We start from the raw sequence: 9,522 nt of genomic DNA on the forward strand, positions 1-9,522 counted from the left end.
CTGTATTTTCATTAAGTAATGTTAACAAACATGAACAAATACTTAATAAATGTCTTGTTAATTATTGTTCAGTAAATGCATTAATTAACATTAGCTAATACAACCGTACTGTAAAGTGTTATTTAGACAGACATTTAGTGATTAATTTGAAAGAATGCTGCTGTAAACTTTCACATGTGGGTCAATATAAACTGAAACTGTGTATGACCGATTTTATCAGTTTAGATCAATACCACAATTTAATGTTAACACTCATGACATACAAATGACATCTATATTAGCTTATTTTTATTGACTGTCATAAAATGCCTGTCAAAATATTAATTTTAGCTGACTAATGCAATGCATTATATATTTGTCAATAATACAATCATCATCTAGTGGTTGATTTATTTAAAGCTGAGATAAACACCTATTTATGTAGCTAGAAATTGTATTTTGTTTTTAAATGTTTATTTTTTTTGTAAGATATACTTTTGTGTTTATAAACCTAGATAGATAGATAAATAGATAGATAGACAGACAGACAGACAGACAGACAGACAGACAGACAGACAGACAGACAGACAGACAGACAGACAGACAGACAGACAGACAGACAGACAGACAGATAGATAGATAGATAGATAGATAGATAGATAGATAGATAGATAGATAGATAGATAGATAGATAGATAGATAGATAGATGTAATATGGGAAAAATAACTCAGATGTCAAATGCATTACATTTTAAAAATCTCATAACAAGATTAATGTTACAAATTAATCCCCAAATTACAAAATAAAATATTGATAATCTATTGATCTATTTTTTTTTATTAATTCTTCTTTTTCTCTATTAAATCTTCTTTCTACAGTTGTTTTTTTCTTTATGTTGCAACATTCTGTGTATGTCATGTGTTAAATTTGGTGACAAACAGAACACAGAATAAGCAAGTCAGCTAAAAAAGTAATCCAAATGTATTCGGATTACATTACCTAAAGTATTGTATTATTAGATTATTCTAAACAGTATTCATTAAATATTATATGCTCAAGAAAATACAGAAAATCTACTGTAAAATTACAGCAAAAAAGCTTCGTATTTTTGAATTACGGTAAATTTCTGCAATTTAACATTTGTTATTTAACGGTAAATTTCTGTAATTCAACAGCAGTTATTTTACATTTTTTTCTGACTCTTTAGCTGCTGGGATGTTTTACAGTGTTCTTTTTTAGTTTAACTTTTAGTTTTTATTGATACATAATTGTCAAAGAGCCACAGTGATAAAGTAATCCAAATGTAGTTGGATTATATTACCTAAAGATTGCATGATTAGATCACTCTAGACGGTATTCATTAAATAATGTATTCTCAAGAAAATACAGAAAATCTACTTTAGAATTACAAAAAAAAAAAAATAATAATAACCGTATTTTTGAATTACAGTAAATTTCTGAAATTTAACTTTTTTTTTTCTGGTAAATTTCTGTAATTCAACAGCTGTTATTTTACAATTTTTTATTGGCTCCCTAGCTGCCTGGCTTTTTTCATAGTAAACGATTTTAGTTTAACTTTGAGTTTTTTTTATTTAGACATGTTTGTCAAAGAGCCACAGTGAAGTAATCCAAATGTAGTCGGATTACATTACCTAAAGTATTGCATTATTAGATTCCTCTAGACTGTATTCATACTGAAATGTGTAATCAGTGGCAGACTGCAATTTGTAAGTAATCCACCCAGCACTGTGTATGCTTTAGTTTTACCTGTGTTGTAATTTAATCTGTCTGAAAGTACAGTATTTGTTTTCATCAAGAAGGCTATTTGTGTCCATCACCTCTTTTGTGATGTCGCAGACGGGGCATGAGACATGACATTGAGCAGACAGGAGAAGTCTAAGGGCTTTTGTGTCCAAATCCCTCAGCGTGTATGTGAGGACTTAAGGATTATGTATCACTTAGCGGCCCTGGGTCTTTCTTTCCGAAGTTTGTGTAACGCACTGCAAGAGTCACTGCAAGCAAAAACAGTCAGTTTTGAGATTTTGGGTATCTGTGCATTAGTGATTAATTAGTGTCTGTAAATCTCAATTACAATATATATTTAATAGTGTTTTATTTTGTATTGTACTAAGCCATAATATCCAGATTAACAGCACTATCTAAATCAAGTTTCACATTAAATTCTACAGGTTTTACCAGAGCAATACTGTACATAGTCTGCCTGATTATATATAGTGCTCAGCAAACAGAAGTACACCCTTCACAAATCTCTCTTTTAAATTCCTATTTTTACAAGGCAGCTAAACAGCATTGTATTTGTGTATATACATTAGTCACTACTGAAAAAAAAAAAAAAAAAAAAAAAAAACTTACGATACTGGTCCAAAAACTAATATACCCATATTTATATGTTATAAAAAATATTAAGTACAAATTTTAAAAAAGAGGAAAAATCAAGGGAAGGAAAAAATTGAAATATTTTTTTGAAATTTTGTAGTTTGTCATTTTTTTGCGGTATTGTGCTTGAAGTTAATTGTATTATCTTTAAATTTCGTAATATGTTTGGTGACTAAAGTATTATTTTAATAAATCTATCTGTTAAATAAAACTGGTTTGTTTAAATGCACCAAATACATTGCCTATAACCACTGAGAAATGGAGAAAAATATTATTTCTCAAAATGGGGTTATTAATTATCCTGAGCAACTGTACAGTACAGCATTGTGTTATCTGGCTGTTACCAGTTTTTTTCTGAATTATATGGAGCTTCTCAAGAGTCCTTTAATTATTTCACTAATAATAATAATCATAATAATAATAATAATAATAACAATAAGAAATATTACATACATTATAAGAAAGGATTTAAGATTACAGTCTGCTGTATCTCTCTGACTAATATGCATCAATAAAAACAGAATTAAAAGTACACTGTTATAAAAAATCTGTTATTCTACATTTTCTTTTTTTTTTCAGGCAGCTGGGGAGCCGGAAACCTGTAAATCTGTAAAGTGTCTGTAAATCTCAATTACAATATATATTTAATAGTGTTTTATTTATATATATATATATATATATATATATATATATATATATATATATATATATATATATATATATATATATATATATATATATATATATATATATATATATATATATATATATATTATTATTATTTTTTTTTTTTTATTGATACATATTAGGCAGAGAGACACGGCACCAAATACAAAGAATCAGAAGATATCAACTCTAGCAGCGGAACATTTACCAAGAAATTAGCATACATATTCTTTTTTCTCTGAATTAAGCAATCCAATAGCATATTCTTGCATTAAGAACAATATAAAAAAACCCAAATTAAATAAAAATACACAATGATAATATTAACCACAACAACAATAATAATAAAATAAATAGATAAACTAACATTATAGATAAAAGTAACATGTATTAGGCAATACAGAAAAAATATATATAAAAACAATTATGCAAAAGGCACAGCAGTAGAAAAAAAATTAATGTAAAAAATAATAAAAACACTCTCCATTTATAACTAAGCCAGAGGCAGCGAAAATGGGTCAGCTATAGTTTCATTTTAAAATTGTATTATTATTATTATTATTTTTTACAGTGTACTTTTTAAAATGAGCTGAATTGACACAATTCTTTATTTTCTAGGGAGGCAACTTAATTTTTTTTTGTTCAATCCACTTAAATTTGAACAAACTACTAAGCAAAATGATTTCCTTAATAGTTTGTAATATTAGCTTGTGTGTTTTTACATTATATTAAATAATGTCTTAGTTGCAAATGTAAACATACTGTAATATTTTAGAAAATTTTTAATATGAACGGAATTTCTAATATGATCAATCAACTAGGGAAGTATGTTTATATATATATATATATATATATATATATATATATATATATATATATATATATATATATATATATATATATATATATATATATAGATAGATAGATAGATAGATAGATAGATAGATAGATAGATAGATAGATAGATAGATACACACACACACACCTGCAGTGTCTTGCCTCACAAACACATTTTCACTTGCTCCTCCTCAACCCCTTAACCTGTTCCCCTTTCTGTGCTTGCTCTTTTTTCTCTTTCGCACCTCTGACCTCAGCTCATAATGGCTGGTCAGCATATCGTCACCTGGGTCCCATTAAAACACAGTCCGTTTTCGTCTACTCCACTCGTCTTCTCATAGAAATAACAACAAAACCCATGTTTCTATGTAATTCTTTTAGATCTCTCAAACGGAGCATCGTGGATGTCAGAGGAAGTTGGGGAGACAAATTGTATTAGTCGTCTGAATAAGCAGATTTCGGGGGGACGAAGGGTGGCCTTCTGTCTCTCAAGGGTCTTGTAGTCTTGTAGTTTAAAGCCCCTGGGCTCCAGAAATGAGCGCTCTACGACACAATGACAGTCTGGTCTGCGTTAAAACAAAAAGGGAGGCATTATTTGGGATTCTTTGTGGCAAGGCACATTGTGAGGATTGGAAGGTCACAGACAGTACATGGCCAGAAGATTTCTGTTGGAGGTTGCATTTTTTCTTTTTTTTTTTGCTGTGAGCTTAGGTTTCAGTTTCAGCCCTGAAGTTTGATGGTGTGTAAAGACGAGCAGAAAGAAAAACCTATATGCAAAGCAATTTTTTAAAGCCAAATACAGTTTAACCCTTCCTAGTTTTAGCATTAAAGGAGGGTACGCAAAAATGAAAATTTTACCCTTCACTTGTTTCAAACCAGTTTGAGTTTTTTCTTCTGTTGATATTTTGAATCTGTAACCACTGACATCCATGAAAGAAAAAACAAATATATATATATAAAAAAAAAAAAGTCAAAGTCAGCAGTTACAGATTTCCAACATTTTAAAATGTATTAAATGTATTAACATTTTGGTGGGAAATATCCCTTCAATTTTATTTTAAACTAATTGATATATATATATATATATATATATATATATATATATATATATATATATATATATATATATATATATATATATATATATATATTAGTATTATATATGGTGTATGTACGTAGTACGTAGTACACCATTAACACGTAGTACACTATTAACACATTTGCTTCTAATCATCTAAATCCCAGCATCAGCACATTCACAAATAACAGTTTGTTGGCAAAAGCCATTGCCTTTGACGGCAAAAGTCGCTATGTCCCGAGAACCAATCAGAAGCGAATGAATCGAATCGACCGGCTTTAACAAGGGGATCGTTTTATTCTGCTTTTGATTTCGATTTTAAAAGACGGAGTTTGATGAACTGGATGATCCTGTATGACTGTCAGTAAATGGCAAATGAAAACATCCCTTACCTCAAAACTCATTACACTGCATTATAAGGAAAAGAAAACACAATGTACAGTCGAAAGTGTAGCATGCATTCATGATGTTTTTTTTTTTTTGCAGTGACGCTACTTTTCTGATATCGCAACTAGCGGATATGTTATAGTTAACAAATTCTAGAATTAATTAAAATGTAAATGTAATTTACCTAAGTAGTCTTGCTATTATTGTGCATTTCTCACAACACTATTCACATTTGTACAACAAAACAATTAGTACAAACTGCAAACCTAGTTACTGTTTTTCTCAGTCGCTTTGGTGCATTTCTCATAACACTATTTACATTTGCACAACAGTTAATGTATTTCTCAAAACAATTAGTCATTTGTCCACATCATGGTAGCAGTTTCTCATTCCTTCCAACAAATTGCAAATGCTTTTGGACATGCATCAATTGCTCTCCGCTGTTTTAGAACATTATCATTCGCTTATGTCATGTCAGTCAAAATTAACTTGTGAATGCTGAATAGTCAATCCATTCAACTAATAGTCCTCATTTCAATACTTGAGTCATCACAAACAAAAATGTTGAACTAGTTGTGAAAGTCTGTCAAGCAAATTGAAAAAAAAAAAATATATATATATATATATATATATATATATATATATATAAAATAAATTTTCCCCTAAAAATTTCTTATAAATTGAAAAATTTCATGAATGATTTACAGATTTGTGTATGTTGTCGGTTCAGTTCCAATATGTACTGCTATATTGTTTACAGTTGTGCACAGCTTTACCCAAAGGAGGTTTATGTTTGTTGAAAATAAGGGTGCATTTATTTATTCACAATAAGTCTTGTGCTCAGTTACCTCACTAAATGCGGTGATGTCTAACTTTACTGTAGTTTTCAAATGGCTGTGTAAATAGGATATAGTGCTATCTTGAGCATTTTCAGGAAGTGTCACCAAAATCTGACATCAATGGAGCAGTCTGGTGAAATTACAAATAAAGCTGATCCTGATTGGTCCGCGTGCGTGCATTAAAAATGCTGATTGGCTCACAGAAAGATCTTTACAGGGCCAAGCTAGAGTTTGACTTTGTAGATACAACCTTTTTTTTTTTTTTTTTTTTTTTAATAAAAGTCTTAAAATCTAAACAACTTATATAAAAAACATCCCATAATGTAAATAAGTTGTCAATTAATAAGAATATGTGAATAACTAAATTTCGACAAAAAAATGTCAGATAGAACTTTATATTTCTAAGGTGATAAACTGATTAAGCACCAATCAGAGGCTGCATTTTTATGATGTCTTCATGTAGACTTCTTACAAAGTATTTAACAGTATTTTAAAAATACAAAAATACTAGACACTAAAGTATTTTGATACAAAATATTAAGCCATTTTTATAAACCCTATTAAATACAAATTACAAAATAATATTTTGTATTTGAAATACGTATTTGAAACACTTGTACCATAAATACTGGCCAAAACTGGTTCCAACTAACCCTCTGTCAGTTGCAACTTGCCCCACAGGTCTGGTAAATACACTGTAAAACCCAACAGTCAACTTTATCAAACGTAAAAAAAGAAGTGTAGTTAACTCCAATTCTACTGAAAGTTAAATGTTGAAAAGAGTTTTGAACTCACTGTTGAAGGTAATGAGTTAATTAAATCCCTCGTTCATGTAACTTAAATTGAGTAAGTTCACAGTACTCATACAGATTAGTTTTTTTAACTCAAATGATTTGTAGCAATCATTTTCTTCAAACGGTTTTAGTTACCTTGACTTACTGGGTTTTACAGTACTTTCGCTTCATTTATTGGGTTTTAGGCCCAATCCCAATTTTACCCCTTAGCCCTTCCCCTTACCATTCATTTTGTGCATTCATGTGAAGAGGTAGGGGTGTCCCAATTCTCTTTAGCTTAAAGGTGTACATGTCGGGCTAAGGAGAAGGGGTATATAGCCCTTCAAACTGAGATTTTTCAGGACCACATTCGAAACTACGGGGTAAGAAAATTTCCCAGAATACACCAGCCACTACGGCAGGATAGTAGCACCCAGAAGTAAGGAGATCCACACATTAGTATTTTTGCCATAATTTTGAATTTTTACAACAAACAAGCACATGTTTTAATATATTTTACCGTCATGCTTTAAAAAAACCCCAGCTAAAATAAAAAAAAAAACGCTAAATTTGACTATCTATAATTAATACTAATAACTCCTGTAAATGTTGAAAAGAGTTTTGAACTCACTGTTGAAGGTAATGAGTTAATTAAATCCCTCGTTCATGTAACTTAAATTGAGTAAGTTCACAGTACTCATACAGATTAGTTTTTTTAACTCAAATGATTTGTAGCAATCATTTTCTTCAAACGGTTTTAGTTACCTTAACTTACTGGGTTTTACAGTACTTTCGCTTCATTTATTGGGTTTTAGGCCCAATCCCAATTTTACCCCTTAGCCCTTCCCCTTACCATTCATTTTGTGCATTCATGTGAAGAGGTAGGGGTGTCCCAATTCTCTTTAGCTTAAAGGTGTACATGTCGGGCTAAGGAGAAGGGGTATATAGCCCTTCAAACTGAGATTTTTCAGGACCACATTCGAAACTACGGGGTAAGAAAATTTCCCAGAATACACCAGCCACTACGGCAGGATAGTAGCACCCAGAAGTAAGGAGATCCACACATTAGTATTTTTGCCATAATTTTGAATTTTTACAACAAACAAGCACATGTTTTAATATATTTTACCGTCATGCTTTAAAAAAACCCCAGCTAAAATAAAAAAAAAAACGCTAAATTTGACTATCTATAATTAATACTAATAACTCCTGTAAATGTTGAAAATAGTTTTGAACTCACTGTTGAAGGTAATGAGTTAATTAAATCCCTCGTTCATGTAACTTAAATTGAGTAAGTTCACAGTACTCATACAGATTAGTTTTTTTAACTCAAATGATTTGTAGCAATCATTTTCTTCAAACGGTTTTAGTTACCTTAACTTACTGGGTTTTACAGTACTTTCGCTTCATTTATTGGGTTTTAGGCCCAATCCCAATTTTACCCCTTAGCCCTTCCCCTTACCATTCATTTTGTGCATTCATGTGAAGAGGTAGGGGTGTCCCAATTCTCTTTAGCTTAAAGGTGTACATGTACTACTCTCTAAGGAGAAGGGGTATATAGCCCTTCAAACTGAGATTTTTCAGGACCACATTCGAAACTACGGGGTAAGAAAATTTTCCACAATACACCAGCCACAACGGCAGGATAGTAGCACCCAGAAGTAAGGAGATCCACACATTAGTATTTTTGCCATAATTTTGAATTTTTACAACAAACAAGCACATGTTTTAATATATTTTACCGTCATGCTTTAAAAAAACCCCAGCTAAAATAAAAAAAAAAAAAAATGCTAAATTTGGCTATCTATAATCAATACTAATAACTCCTGTAAAGTAGTCCCACAACATTCTGTCACTCGATGACACTCGAATACCCAACACAATCTCACGGCAATTCGTAACTTTTTGATTTAGTGGCTAATTTGTATGATCTAATTCGTACAATTTAGTACGATTTGCTCATCAACCAATGATGGTTGGGGTTAGGGGTGGAATTAGGTGCCATGCCTCCTTTTTAAAATCGTACCTTTTCATACGACTAAACTTAGGAATTTGTATGAATTTGCCACTACACTCACAAAATGTGAGATCAGGCTGGAATACCCTGTCAGAAAAATCTAGTGGCTGGGAATGAGCTTTTTACAGTGTCTGCTATAATGTTCATGTGTGTTCAATGTTTTGTGTGTTTACATAAATAATCATTGCCACTGTGTAAATGCACAATATAGTTGCGATCTTATTGCCACATTAGATTGTTTTGATAACATGATATATATTCCTTCAGTGATTTCCTAAAGATAATTACCAAAAAAAAAAAAAAAAAACACAACTGGATCTCATGAAGCATGGGATCGAGATGACATATGATGACATGTGCAGGTGCTGTGGCACTGTCCCATTTCTTAGGGGTAAATTTTGAAGTCCATCCCCTTCACACTTTCTTTTAAGGGCCAAGGGGAAGGGGTAGGGGTACAAAAATAAAATTGGGATTGGGCCTTACTCAAATTGCTTCATTTACTCAAACAAATTAAGTTTAACAAATGAAGTACTCATTAGGATTAGCTT

General features: G+C 30.9%; 1 long non-coding RNA gene across 1 annotated transcript; it reads left to right on the forward strand.

The window, feature by feature from the left end:
- Positions 1-5,402: 5,402 nt before the first annotated feature.
- LOC148679709 (uncharacterized) lies at positions 5,403-9,286 on the forward strand. Its single transcript, XR_015944610.1, has 2 exons — positions 5,403-6,987; positions 8,206-9,286. It is a non-coding gene; the product is annotated as an uncharacterized LOC148679709 (long non-coding RNA).
- Positions 9,287-9,522: the final 236 nt, after the last annotated feature.

The sequence above is a fragment of the Danio rerio genome, chromosome 5 (genome assembly GCF_052040795.2).
Source record: "Danio rerio strain M-AB ecotype USA chromosome 5, GRCz13ab, whole genome shotgun sequence".
NCBI classification, from domain to species: domain Eukaryota; kingdom Metazoa; phylum Chordata; class Actinopteri; order Cypriniformes; family Danionidae; genus Danio; species Danio rerio.